At 41.0% G+C, this 15,176-nt stretch overlaps 1 protein-coding gene and 1 long non-coding RNA gene across 11 annotated transcripts in view; both read right to left on the reverse strand.

The window, feature by feature from the left end:
- The window catches only part of SRPK2 (SRSF protein kinase 2), a 148,978-nt gene that overhangs the window by 117,852 nt on the left and 15,950 nt on the right, over positions 1-15,176 (reverse strand). The gene's annotated exons all lie outside the window — the stretch shown is intronic.
- On the reverse strand, positions 101-7,061 carry LOC118249532 (uncharacterized). The gene is made up of 3 exons (XR_004779118.2): positions 6,842-7,061; positions 1,734-1,832; positions 101-597 (listed from the first exon to the last, which is right to left on the reverse strand). It is a non-coding gene; the product is annotated as an uncharacterized LOC118249532 (long non-coding RNA).

A 15,176-nucleotide genomic window follows, 5' to 3' on the forward strand; every position in this document is an offset into this window, starting at 1 on the left:
TTCATTCACGTCTGACAGAGCAGTCACCTTTTGTTGCAATAGAAACGAGTGAAATTCAACGCTTACTCTGTAAACACAAACACACACTTGAACACAAATGGAAAGAGGTTTGAATTTAATGGGAGCACCCAGATTTTGTAGCGTATGACTCAGTTATCTTTCAAAACAACACTTCAGGCCTAGGCTACTTGGCTAATTTCCCTATTAAAATCTGAGACAATAGAAACATACAAGAGAAAACTGTAATACAATAGAAAGACTATTTTTCTTTGTGTTCGGTACTTACTAAATGAGTCATATAACTCCCTGCAGCCAAACTGCACTGCATTTGCTGTTCTTTTACAAAGGAAAAGCGAGTAAGGAAAATAGCTCTACTACACACAAAGGAATGTTTTTGTACTGCAGCTACCAAAAATATAGTCCAGCTTTGTCGGTCCTGTTTCTCAAAAGCATGCAGTACTGAAGAAGAGCTGAAATCCACACAGGTCATGATGGACTGAAGATTTTGGAGCCGAGACTCCTGTCATCCCTCCAAGTTTCTCAGACCACCACCAGCACTTACTGCCAACTCCTTGCTTCTCGTAGTTCTGCAACTCCCTGCAAATCATTTTTCACAGTCTGTCAGATCACACTGAAGGAACCACGGGAACATACTGATTCATTCACAAGGACTTTTTATTTTCCAGGGTTTACAAACACACACATACTGGTTGCACTTCCTGAAGACAAAAAGTAAGTTACAGGAAGAAGCTGTTAACTATTCTAAGCACTTCTGGTTAGAGACAGCGCATATCGAATGTTGAACCTCTCCCGCTGTAGGGGATCGCCTCCATGAGGTTTTCCCCTCTTCAGAAACCCGCATCTCCCTTACCATAAAAGCAGCCTGCAGCCCCTGCTCCCCAGGCTGCACTGCTACTAGACGCTAAACCGGGTACTGTTCTTCTGGAGCAGTGGGAGCCAGAAACCCAGGGCACATCAACAGAATTCATTATGTTCTCAAGAAACAGAAGGGAAAATAAACTTGATATTTTCATGGAAAAAGATACTAAATGTGGCCAGCCTATAGGCTTTAAACTGCAAAGTACTGGAAAAAAAATAATTAAATCAGATAAAATGGAAGAAGCTAATAGAGCTAATGTTTGCAGGACGTGAGGCAGACAAGTAAATAGACATCCCACAAAACCTCCCACTTTCTGATGTGCTTTGGACAAAAACACAGGGGTATCTACAGAGCACCGGTCCTGACAGGATACTTCCTGAGGCTGGCAGTTTAAGCAGTCTGTCTATTGCTTTTTTTTTTTTTGTCTGGTTGGGTTTGTTTTGCTTTTACCTATAAGGATTCTCCTTTTCAAAGAAAAAAATGCTTTCACAGACACAATTGTGACCAGGGACCTGCTTAGTGAATAACCCAGCTGAAGTCATTAACAAAAGACCTTACTTTTACAGGAACAAGGGCATTCAGGAGTGAGTCTTAATGGGGTCCCTCAGAAGCAAATGAAAACTGAAGGACCATTTAAGCATCAGAAAAAAAAAGAACAAGCAAACCACCTTTAGTCTGTGGTCCTATCTTTCTATAGTGTTGCATACGCAGCTGGGCAGCAACTACCTGAAGAGGTAAGGGGAAAAACAGCAAGGTACAAATTACAGAAAAGCGTTAAAGGAGAAGCATTTGGGCAGGCTCAAACACAGTAAGCCTGTGGTAATGCAGCCACCGTGATATTCATAGCACGAACCTTCCAGTGCTCCGAAAGATAGATGCACACAAAGCACAGCATTCAGAACAGGAATGCCACGAGGGCATGGACACACGCCGTGCAAAGTACATGCTGCACCTGGAAGAAAAGCCGTTAATCAGAAATGACACAGCATTATTTTTGGCTACAATACACCCTGAGAAAAAGGGCACCTTTTACAGACATTTCTTTATAGAGAAGAAATACCACCAGAACTCAAAACTGGCACAATGACTGAAACTACATCTAAGTTTCTGCCTTTCACTAACAACTCAAACATCTCAACATCTCAGAGCATCTCAGACATACGCAGATACATCACCTGTAGGAAAACACAACAGTGAATACAAGGAAGAGGAAAACAAAGACAGCATTGGACTCTGGGTCAGCACAGGACTAAAACCCTTAACAGCATTTCCCAACATATTTTGGCTCATGCCCCCATCTAAGTGAATTTTCACGTTCACATTCCCTGCTCGATTACCCTAGATACAGAATTGATGTGGCTCTACTGCTCCTTATGCCCAAGACAGACCACATCCATGAAGTATTTTCTGCACGTCCTCTGAGGGTTTCATATATAAATTATGATTTAGTAAACAATAAACACTCTAAACAGCAGTGGACTCTACAGAAGTAGATTTTACTACAGAATAAAGTTTTGGAAATATCCCCTCCTGTTCCAGTAGTGCTTAAATGTCTACAGTAATATTGCAAGGTTAAACTACCTACATGTACAGAGGTAAGTGCATGCATGGAATCAAGCTACATTGACAATAACACCATGTATGATATGATCACTTATTAAAAAAAACATGAAGGAGCTGAAGTTAATCAAACCTGTAAAAATGATAACAGGGAAAAAAAGCATGATATGTACTTGCCTAAACCTCACGTACCTAAGCATTGGAACTTATGGGAACACTACCACTTATTTTAAGAAGCAGCACTCAATTTCTCCAACAAGCAATTTATGGTAGGGTCATCTGGACACAGCATCAAAGTAGGCATTTCCAGCAGCACTTGAAAAATAGTACTTTATGGGAATGCATCATCCATACCAGAAATACTTCTGCAGAAGGTTCACGACATAAGGACTGATAAGCAAAGTCACTGCAACACCCTAATACCCAGTAAACAGGGCAAAGTTTCTTCTGTGAAAAAAAATACACAGCAAGTCAAAATACAAATCACTCCAAGATAAATTAGTTCCTCTGGCCACTGCCTGATGTGATGATAAAACCTAACCAAATAAAGGCCAAGAATTAAAGCAATAGAAAGCACTACCTTTTCAAAAATACCTGAGAACCACAACAGGGCAAGCAACTTACCCATTGGTGATAGCACAAGCATTTGGAATAAATCCCAAAGAAATAGAGATACCATGAAGAGGGACAGGCTATCACACAAGTTAAATGTAAACAAGAGAACAGCATCCTACATAGATGCTGGAAAACTCCACGTGGAATGGTACAGGCAGAACGGAGCAGGCAGGTAGGAGGGCAGCAGAACAGCACTCAAGTGGAAATGTCACTGTCTGCACATCAGCAATTTTACTACATGCAGTCCCAAAGTAACAACCCAAGCAGGACTGTGATATAAACTTAAACAGCTACCACACAGGAACATTAACAACAGCATCTTCAATAAATGTGCTAAATATACATACCTAAATAAAGGGACGAGATACCCCTGATAAGACAGGTCCTGTGACATAAGGATATGGTTTCTGTATGTGTGATGCTGTGCAGAAAGAGACTGCATTTGCAAGCTGTGCAACGACAAGCCTCTTGAGTCTTTATCTCACAGAAAAACCATACTATGTTACAGATCCAGTAGCACCTAAACCAAAGATATCAGCACATCCACTAACAAGTGCCTATTTATACCAGACACATTCGATATTTGGTAAGTTCATCCACAGCCAGTCAGTAAATCCATACTCATTTTACACCGACTAGTTTCAAATCAGCATTACAATCACAGCAGTAACAACTTATTTTTCAAGTAGCACTGACACAACCCCAATAAATTCTAACTGTCAGGCTAAAATAAGTTGCATCAGAAAGTAGTATGGTAGTAACTCCATTTTTCAAATGTGCAATATGTATTGCAAACATGAAAGTGAAAACAATGCTTCCTCTGCAGCCAAGCAACTCCACAGAACTGTTCTCCATCAAGTCTCACCCAGGCCAGTTTGTGCAGAACAGCTCCTTTCTAGATCAGGACAATTTTACACATGAGAAAGTTTCATGTTTTCACTTGAATGAAACCTACTGCTTGGTGTTCTATTTTTGATGAAAACTTTAATTGCACTTTTTGGAATCTTTTAAATTGATATTGCCACCTAGTGGTTTGTTTCAACAGTACTGAATAATCACAAAAGCCAGCATGAAAACATCAACATCTAGAGCAAGCTTGCGAAAACCAATCAAGTATTTTTTTCCCCAGTATAGAAAAATCTAATATTCCTCTCTATCCAAAACAAAGGAAATGGACAAGGACTACTTATATAATTAAGCCTAAGATAGTAAATTCTTCTTAAAATAAAATTATTTCCATGGGCAGAATAAGACATCAAATAATTTGGTTTACATTATGTAATAACCCAATGTTGAGCAATTTCCCAAACCCGTTCCAAACACATGATTTCAAGGAAAAAATACAGTTACTACATCTATTTTTAGAAGTTATTCCTTTCAATTTCTTGAATACAAAAAAGAGAACAGGAACATATTTCCCATCTATCCTGTCTTCGGTTTACTATAGATCTTCTTGCTGTAACAGCAAAGCTAAGTACCCTAAATATAGGAAATAAAATGCAGAACAAGCCCTGTTTTATCTAATATAAGAGCAAAACTACTTTCAAAACATTTCTGATAGCAAGTTTGGCTTAGTAGTTAAAGAAAAAAGACAAGAAGTTTCTAGTATTTATGCAGTTTTTCCATTGCTATTTCATTCTGATCCAAACCAACATATACACATAAGAGAGTCCTACAGTTAGAGACAGCTCTGTTCTTTGGTCAGATTACATCCCCTTCAGTATCTATTGGAAACCCAGATGCTTATTATGCAGCACTAGGAACAGCTGATTGACAAGACCATATGTCACTTTAATCCCTTCTGCTCGTTTGTACTTATTTCTAGAGGCTAATAGACAAAAAAAAGTATGAATTACATTCCAATCAAAAATTTGTAATATTGTTTCCAAACTGTTTAGTGGTTGTTATTTTAGTATTCTTGGAAATAAAGCCAGCATACAGGAAAAAATAAATAAATTATAATCATAGAATGGTTTAGGTTGGAAGGGACCTTAAAGATCACGCAGTTCCAATCCCCTCTGCCATGGGCAGGGACACCTCCCACCAGACCAGGTTGCTCAAAGCCCCATCCAACCTGTTCCACTGCCTCACCAGCCTCACAGTAAAGGATTTCTTCCTTATATGTAAGGAAGATATCCTTAGATATCTTCTATTCCCCCTTCTCCTATCCCTACACCCCCTGAAAAAGAGTCCCTCCCAGCTTTTTTAGGCACTGGAAGGCCACTGTAAGGTCTCTCCAGAGCCTTCTCCAGGCTGAACAACCCCAACACCCTCAGCCTGTCTTTGCAGGAGAGGTGCTCCAGTCCTGTGATCATCCTCATGGGTCTCCTCCGGAGTCATTCTAAAACATCCATGTCCTTCTTGTGCTGAGGCCCCAGAGCTGAATGCAGGGCTCCAGGTGGGGTCTCATGAGAGCAGAGCAGAGGGGCACAATCACCTCCCTCACCCTGCTGGCCACACTTCTGGTGATGCAGCCCAGGACACAGTTGGCTTCCTGGGCTGCAAGCACACATTGCTGGCTCACGTTGAGCTTCTCATCAACCAACACCCCCAGGTCCTTCTCCTCAGGGCTGCTCTCAATCCATTCTCCACCCAGCCTGTGTTTGTGCTTGGGATTGCCCCGGCCCAGCTGCAGGACCTTGCCCTTGGCCTTGTTGACCCTCATGAGGCTCGCACAGGCCCACCTCTCAGGCCTGCCCAGGTCCCTCTGGATGCCATCCCTTCCCTCCTGCGTGTCAGCCGTACCACACAGCTTGGCGCCATCGGCAAACTTGGTGAGGGTGCACTCAATCCCACTGCCCATGCTGCTGACAAAGATGTTAAACAGCACCAGTCACAATACCGATCCATGAGAAATGCCACTCATCACTGATCTCCGCTTGGACATTGAGATATTGAATTTGAACAAGCAATTATTTTCAACCAACAGTTTGCTTTTAAAATCACTATTTTTTCCCCATTTTTTTTTAATCTTGACACTTAAACAAGAGCCAAAAGGGCCAACTGTACCCTGGGGAGCATCAGGCACAGCACTGCCAGCTGGGCGAGGGAAGGGATTGTCCCACTCTGCTCTGCAATGGTGAGGCCTCACCTCCAGTACTGTGTGCAGTTTGGGGAGCCACAGTGTAAGGACATGAAACTATTAGAGAGCGTCCAAAGGAGGACTACAAAGATGGTGAAGGGCCTAGAGGGCAAGAATGTGTGGAGCAGCTGAGGTCCCTGGGTTTGTTCAGCCCAGAGCAGAGCAGGCCAAGGGGAGGCCTCATGGCGGCCTGCAGCTCCCTCACGAGGGGAGCGGAGGGGCAGGCGCTGAGCTCTGCTCTCTGGGGACAGCGACAGGACCCGAGGGAACGGCATGGAGCTGGGACAGGGGAGGGTCAGGCTGGGTGTTAGGGAAAGGTTCTGCACCCAGAGGGTGGTCGGGCACTGGGACAGGCTCCCCAGGGCAGTGGGCACAGCACCGAGCTGCCGGAGTTCAAGGAGCATTTGGACAGCGCTCTCAGACACACGGTCTGATTTTGGGGTGGTCCTGGGTGGAGCCAGGGGTTGGACTTAATGATCCTTGTGGGTACCAACTGGGATATTCTGTGATTCCATGGTTAAAAGAGTATCATGCCTATGTAATTCTCACATGTCTCTCCAACCCCCCACCACCACCTTTCCTTTCCTCCCCTAAATCATAATCACTAGTTCAAACATTTTAAAAACTGCATGGAATCATCAGGGCTACTAAGTTTCTACAAGTTTTATGAAAAAGCAGGGAAGAAGAAAAATCCCTACCAGTACCTCACAGAGGGGAAGTCAGGGAGAGCCCAGCTTGTCCAGCTGCTGAGGGCCAGGCACTAGCTGGGCAACCAGCCCAGGTCAAACGCCAAGCCAGTCCCCACGAGCGCTGCTCTTCCTGCCCAGCCGGCACATCACACAGACTCAGGTCGTAGCTACAGGGGAAGCTCAGATCTTCATGCAGGTGGCCATCGACTTCAGCAAGGGAGGTTCAGTATTGCGCTAGGTACGCTTGAGAGACAAGGAACACCCATGTTTATTGAAGAGGGCCCACTGAAGAAGAGGAGAGAGCAAAGGTATTAAGGTATGAGTGGGAATTATGGGAGGTATTATGGGAATTATTTTGGTAGGTATTATGGGAAGAGAACTGAACGGACCTGGGATTTGTGATGGTGAGTAGAGAGGCGTAACCACAGCAAATGCAAAAGAGAGACAAGGCTACTGTGGTGGAGAGACACACATGGTATGGGATGAAAGTGCCTGTCGAACCAAAGCATTTCGTATAACTCCTCTAATCTACGCAGCCCTCTGAAATGTGTGATAACACTTAATTATCCACTTCACAGTCACTGTCCTTCATCTGTATTACCTGCTTTAACCTTTAACTAATTGGTGTTATTAGAGCATGTCTCATATATATCCTTTATATATATATTTGCACACAAATATATGGAATACAAAGACAAGAATTATTATACGTTTTATACATTTCATACAAAAACGCTACTGATGTCATTGTCAGGAAAGAAAAGATAATTCTTTTTTCCTCAAACTTTGAACAGATATATAGACCAGATGTTTTAAGCAAAAATACTCTAAAATACTTGTAAGGTCTCTCCATTATTTCCTGGCATATTTTTTAATCTACTTTAGAACACAGACAGTATTTCTATAATGGAGAAAGATCAGGCCTTGCAAACGCTTTCAAGGCTTTTCAACTATTTCAGATAAAATTTCTATTCGATACGCAATGCTACATAGCTTTGTCTATTTAAACATAAAAGCCTCTTGAGCTTCCTTTACGATGGCAGGCAAGAGTTCTTTTGAGAAGAAATAACAATTTTTCTAATGAAATCTTGAATAAACATGTTAAACAAACAAAACCAAAAGCAGCTCTGCAAACCACCAACATTAAGATGCTACTTTAACAAGATTTAGCCTTAAGAGATCTTTACAGAGCCATTTTGCAAATGAGAACTTTCCCACTATCTACTACTGCAATTCCTAGCACTGAAACCATTTTTAAGATGTTAATGAAATTGTTAAAGGCCTATAGGCTTTCTGTAAATAAAAAATAAAAAAGTTTGTATTTGAATTTTAACTCAAAACAGGTCCCCTTAACATTTTTCAAATGTACAGAGAGAACCCCCTTCTCTGATACCGTTGCTACTTATAGTAGGAGAGCTACTTGAAAATATTCCCTCAGACGTGCTGATCTAAGCACCATCTTTTGAATTCCAAGGACATCCATTCCCCTGGAAAAAGATCCAGGATGTCATTTTATTTAGGCATCACCAGATTAGCACTAAATTTATGCCTTGTCACTTCCTGGCTGCCTCTTGCAAGCTTTGAAATCACCTGAGCTGCAGCAAGGGTCAGAGCATGGCAGCAGTTTTATGAATTCAGTAAATTTGCATTGAGGTTAGCTGAACAAAGAGCAGTGATTACTCCTCACTACAGACCACACAAAGCAAGCCTGCATAGCCCAGTAAACATGGTGCTGTCTTTGTACTGGGCCACTGGCTTTGAGTTCAGCTCCAAACGCAGGTATCAGGACTTACCAGGATTTGTCTGCACTTGCCTTGGCCTGCCTGAAGATTTGTTTTAGTATTCAGCAGCAACAGCCTACTGATCAAATGACTTCTACCTGCTACGTTTCAGCTGTAGCTTGGCTTTGTACAATCATGCGGTACAACAGTTATTGTTATATGTGTATCTGTAACTAACACACCAATAAACAGCAGTTATTTTGTGTTAAATAAACTACTTAATATGCTGGAATAAAAAGCAGCATAAGGGGGTAAAGACATGGAACAACTGTAGAGGACTAGAAACACACATGATGATAGAGGCCCAGAGCTACCAACAACTCACCTGCTATACTACACACCACTATAGAGTAAATCTGGATAGATTAACATGGATTGTAACATGGATTTGCAAGACAGTGAAGAAAGACCAAACTGTAGAATGCATTGGCAAACACATAAAAATGACCCAAGTAGAGCGAAGAGGAAGAAACTACAAACATCAGCATCACCCTGATGATGCCAGTGGAGGGCTCAGGATGCTGGTGACTGGCCATATCCTTCCCTCCTGACAGATAAAGCCACCCACCTTGGAAGGGTGGGCAGAGGGAGAGCAGAGACTGCAAAGCTTGTACATTTACCATTTTGACTGTACAGAAAACATACAAATTACTATCACTGTAATTTGACCACTAATAATTCTTTGATTGCACTGATAAGTCTTTCACTAGACTGAGAACAAATTCCTGACTCCGCAAACAGGGATCATTCCTTCTGTTCATAATAAAATCTGAAGTGTAACAAATTCAAGCAACCCATTTGAAACCTGGATGCAATGAAGTGGTGAGAAGAGGCTCTCAGATTTGGAAGGTGAGGGGATATAGATGGACGCACTAGTAGCTGTTTTCTCTGAGGGGAGACACGTAGCTGCTACAGAGCTACAGTACCTCAGCAGCTGGTGGGTGAGGACCACGCTGCAAACATGGGAGATGCACATGGAAGAACTTCAGGCTGAAAAGAACATAGCTGGCATATGGGAGCCCCAACTGGGTTTGCTCCCTCACAGACTCCATAGAGACTCCATAAAGAAAAGACCGAGTTCAGAATACAGTTCATTTACTGTCCCCTAAATAAAATGGACAATGTATTACTAGGAAAGGGGATAGCAAGCAATTTTGTTTATATACACACACACGCAGACATGCTCTCTTCACCTCACTAATTCCCAGTATCCAATTTTCACAAAAATGTTTCAGCCTTTGGGGTGTTTGCTCACAGCAATTGGAGTGTACGCATTTCTTCTCCGTTACCGAAATACTACATTGCAAATCACACTTTTCTGCTACAGTACTGGTCCCCTCACTCAGCCTCTTCTATTTCCTTCTTCCAAATGCCCCAACCATATCGACGTAGAGCTGCTTAGATAGGGAAATGTCATTATAAACACATTCACTTGTTATTCTGATATTCTAGGCATAAATGTATTTTCAGTAAATCTGGGCTTTCCTGTTCTCCATTGCTGCTGATAAAAGGCAGAAATTAAATTCTATTTCAGGAAACGGGGTGAAGGTGCTTCTAATTCCTGATTAAGTTTTAATTCCATATTATCTATGGTAATGCAGTTTGAAGGAAATTACTATCATCTTAAACAGAAACAAGGCAGCTTGCTTCTTTATACTTCACTTGCTTATAACATTGTCATGCTTTGATGAGCACACCCCAGGAAGCTAACCCACAAAAAAAGGTGATATTATTAGGCAAAAAACTGAGAGGACCAATTTCTCTACAGTTCCTGAAACACCAAGATCACACACTTCATTCCTGCTATTTTCAAACAGCTGCTTTATTACTGATATAAAATTCATGGCACTGACACAAACATTGCTGTGGAACAAAATCTGAGTAGGAGCTTTGAGAAGCAGCCTCTCAGCATTAGTTATCAACTCATCTTCCTGCTCCACAGCGATCATTGCTAAATCAGACATGCCAGCTCCTGATGCACCACAGTTCAGAGTTTAAGACACTAATTTAAACCATGTGCAGTTTCAATTCAAGTCAATACCTCAGGGGTGTGAACTCTAATTAGGAAGAAGCTGGCACACATTCAGTTCCATTGCCCTTGCATAGTGCTGTCTTAAAAACACTCTGAATAAACTAACAGCGCAAGCGTTTTTTGCATTTTCTCCATCAGGTCTTGATAGTATGGTAGAACAACCAAACGTCCTATCTGTTCTGGTTCTGCCTTTTTTTCTTAAGTTCTTGCAAGAAGTAGAGTCAAAAAAAAAAACAACTTTAAACATTTGGTTTGCTGTGGTGTTAATGAACTTAGTTACAACATCAGAAGGTATTTAATTTACATGTTTCCTACGATCAGTCACACCACGTTAGTATTTAGCAAGCTGTCCTAAAAAACAAGAAATATCAGAGAACTAACTTCCACTTTTATAAAAAAAAAGTTGTCATTATTTTTTATATTGCTCCAAAACTGCATACTTATTGACTTCAAAGCATGAACTTTGATTTTGTGTGTTGTTCATTTCCAGCATTCATTTTCTTTGTTTCTCCTGCAACCTGTGACAGCTCAGGCACACGTCTTCAGGCCCTCCACCAAGTTAGTGGGATGGCCACAAGTGGTGGCTAACCTGAGGACAGAGAAGCTGGCAGCAGGCACAGACCAGTCCACACACAGCAAGCACCAAAATGAATCGGAAAGCTCAAGGCCTTCTTGCAAGGGAAGTGAGTAACATCTGGGGATTGTGACACTGAAACAGAAGCAAAGGAGAAGTAGCAAAGCCCACAAGCCAGCTGTGGGACTGTTGGTCATACGTTCCCACAGACCAGCAGGGAGAAAGAACCCCCCAGTTTACCAAAAAGAATGGTGAATCAAAATTAACAACCAAAACTTCTCTATCAAATTCACCAGTAGTGTCAACTCATACTTCGTCTCTAACTCGACACCTTTGGCCATAACGGCCAGCACTATGTGTCTTTAAAACTGGATGTCCCACCACACCTGATCCATCTTAGATTGCCACGTATTCTCCTATGACACCTCCCAAGATAGATGAAGCTTTCCATAAAAGGATGTTTATTTCAAACGACAAATCAAAACTAACACAAAGCATTTGGTTGAATGCAATATCCCCAAAATACATTTAGCCTGTTGATTCTTTTCAATTCTACTATCCAAACCACATTCCCATTTAATACCAGTGGTCTGTAACATGAGTACCACACACCATACACTGCCATATGGAAAAACTACAATGAAAACAGGAAGGGTCCAAGAGTAAAACTGTTTTCTTTCAATATACATACTAAGCTGTGGTTTATTTTAATGCTCCTTTTAATTGCAGCTATTAAAAAATACTCTGTTCTCACCAGCCTTGCAAAGCACAGGGCAAGGGTTAAGATCAGCAGCAATCCCAGAGAAGGTGCAAGGGCAGGGGAAGGGAAGCTGGTCTACTTTTACTTTATCTCACGATCTTCATTCCTCAGACAAACATTCTCATTACACAGAACAGGCTTTTCTGGCCTCAAAAATAAAACCTAAAGAAAATACTACTTCTATTTCTCAGTATTAGTAACATGAGAAATCATTTGATTTTCTGCACTGTGTTTCCTGTAGAACATGCAGAACTTTTGCTAGCTTTGTTGAACATTCTATGATAAACTAATCAATTCTCAACAATACCTGTTTTAGACAACTGAGGAAAATCAAGGACTGTCTCCTGAATAGTTTTAACCTAGTTTCTAGATGCTGGATATGCTGAACAATGACACAACTTGGTTTAGCAGTGACACTGCAATACTTAAAAGTAACTATTCCCTATTGAACACCAAGGTAGTTATCTGGTGAATTAAAAGAAATTGGTAACGTTGGCCTTGTTCTTTAGAGCTCTGTCTCACATTTTAAGGCAACTGAATATTCACACATTGCATTTTCACATCCAGCCTTGACTGTGAGCACACCCAGATTACATCTACCCACAACAGCAACACTGAGTTCATCACAAAGCTTGCAGTTCCCATGACTGCTAGTCCCTGATTAAAGAGTGACTCTATAAAATGCATAGTGCTGGAAGCATCTACTAAAATTGCTGTGTGTTATCTTGCCAAAATTGTTGACACGATTCATGACTTGATACATAGCAAGTTGATACATACATTGATAGTTGATACATAGCAAGCATTTCTGTGAAACACCAAGTATATGAAAATCTCTAAATTTACATTAAAAAATAGAAGTAAAGCTGTAATAGCATTCAACTGGAATTTGATTAAATGCCCACGATCTGTATCATGAGACTTGGAAAACAACATATGCTGGAACACTGCGCTACTAATATGCAAGACAGGTAGCCCCAAGCAACAGACTGCCTTAAAAAAACAAGGGCACAAGAGTAAAATGTTTTTAGATACTATTATCTGTAAAGATGATCCCTATTCTTTTGACCTAGATCTCATAATAGTATTGTGAAGCTTCTGCTCTTTTTCAAGTTTCCCTGACACTGCTACGATTTTAAAGCATTCACCTGAGAAGAGATTCTGGCAACTGGAGGTCTGTCATACTGTGCTTTGTGACACCAGGAAAGGGAACTTGAAAGAAGTTTACATTTCTGATTTCCTCAGGGCTCCCTGTTTCATGAAAATGCTGAATTGTGTGACTGTGCAGCTAAGAAGAAAAAAATCATTTTAATAATCTAAACAGCCTCAGTCTGACCAAATCACCGCCTCCGTTTTGTAACTCAGAGTTACATGGCCTCAGTCAACCAGCAAGTTGATACTTGCATATTAGAAAAACTTGAGAGCAAAGCTTCCCTTTTAATCACTTGTCCTCTAACTCCATCGGTCTTTTGCTCTTGATTATTCAGCAGAAAAGATATAAAGCTATTGTCCTTCCCTGAGACCAAAGCCTAGCACAGCCTATAATCCTGTGATTGACATTTGCACAAGGCAGGCTGAAATAACAAGATTGAAATTCCTCAAGCATCTTAACTCTTATTTCGCAGGTGAGTGAATTACTGAGCTACTACATAAGCAGGAGAACCAAAGCTTTAAAACAGAGCTAGTTGTTCACAGCAAGAGGCAAAAACCCAAACACTTGATGTTGATGATTTTAGCTCCCAATCTCACCTTGGCATCAAACTCAGAGCTGCGGTTGGCATTGATTGTATGGCAAAAGCAGCATTTCGGGCAGTCCCAGTCCTTCAGTATTTTGTACTCCTTGGCTAAGGCATGCCTGCCAGCCCCTTCTTCTTTACCTTTGTGTACCTGGGTTTACAAATGCTCTTCTCAAACACATTCTACTCATTCAATGTAGAGTATGATTTAGCTAACTTCCTGTAAGCAGGAAGGAGTTGCAAAACTGAGCAGCATGTGTTGGTCACTCCAGCCTCTTCTGGGTCTAGGTTTATGGACAGTGGTCAGGCTTACAGGTACTGGAAGATGTTACAAGTTGTCTTCTGAGGAGGTCTTAAAAATCTAAGAGCTGCCACACTAATTCAGATCAAATACCTATCTAGGCCAGTATCATACCACTAGGTGACAAACATATGTTTAGAGATAAGTATAGAAGTGGATTACTCTATATTAGGAAAAAATTACGTGGCTGTGTTTCAGCAAACCCTTGGGAAGTCAAACTGCACCTATGCTATAATACCCTTAAAAACTACTGATGGTTCTAATATCCAGCCTTATCCTTCTTAATTTCATTTATAATTTGGCCTCTACAACATATGGCAGACACATTCTGCTGTTTGTACTGCATAAAAAATATTTTTGCATTAAAGTCATCTCTGTGTACCATTGTTTTGTAATGAAAAATGGCAAGTTATTCATTATTCACTTTCTGTACCAGTTATGATTTTTCAGGCACATCTACAAGATATTGCTTAACCATCTTTACAGGTTTGAAAAGCACTGGTCATAAATGAAGCTGTCTAATATCCCTGATCTCCTTTACTGTCTCCTCCTTCGAGCAATTTCTTGTTCTACAACATCATTTTTGAGATGGTAAGATGAGAACCATGTAACATGAGCACAAATATAAAGAACTATTTACATAGTAGCATAATTTTAGACTTATGATTAGCTCTCAAACATTTCAATGGCTGTGCCAAAAAATAAGCTGTGCCAAGCTCATCCACTCAGGGGTTTTCTTAGTATGAATATTTAAATTGTTCTTAAATGTCTCCACCATTTTTACCCATTTATTTTTAAATCAGCCTCCTCTCACATTAGTGCTTTTCAACAGTTATATCGTGAACCAGACATTTTGCTCTGTTCAGGATTAAGAATTGTTTCTCTACTTGCAGTGTCTGTCTGCGTTCCCAGAAACAGCCCTCCTCTGTAGAGTTTAACAATCATTCAGAATTACACCTTGTTATACTTAATTTGCAGAATTCTTCCACCCACATACTTTTCCTTCTCAGCTGTGACTAAAGCTCCCTGCACAGTCGGTCAAGTCAGTAAGAACTCTAACACAATGCTCCTTCCAAGTACCATGGAATTGCAATCCACAAAGACAAATAATCTTTTGAGGCCGCTAATGCTTAACGTGCTCGACTGTGATAATGATCACTTCTCCA

Source organism: Cygnus atratus, chromosome 1 (genome assembly GCF_013377495.2).
Source record: "Cygnus atratus isolate AKBS03 ecotype Queensland, Australia chromosome 1, CAtr_DNAZoo_HiC_assembly, whole genome shotgun sequence".
Taxonomy (NCBI): Eukaryota; Metazoa; Chordata; class Aves; order Anseriformes; family Anatidae; genus Cygnus; species Cygnus atratus.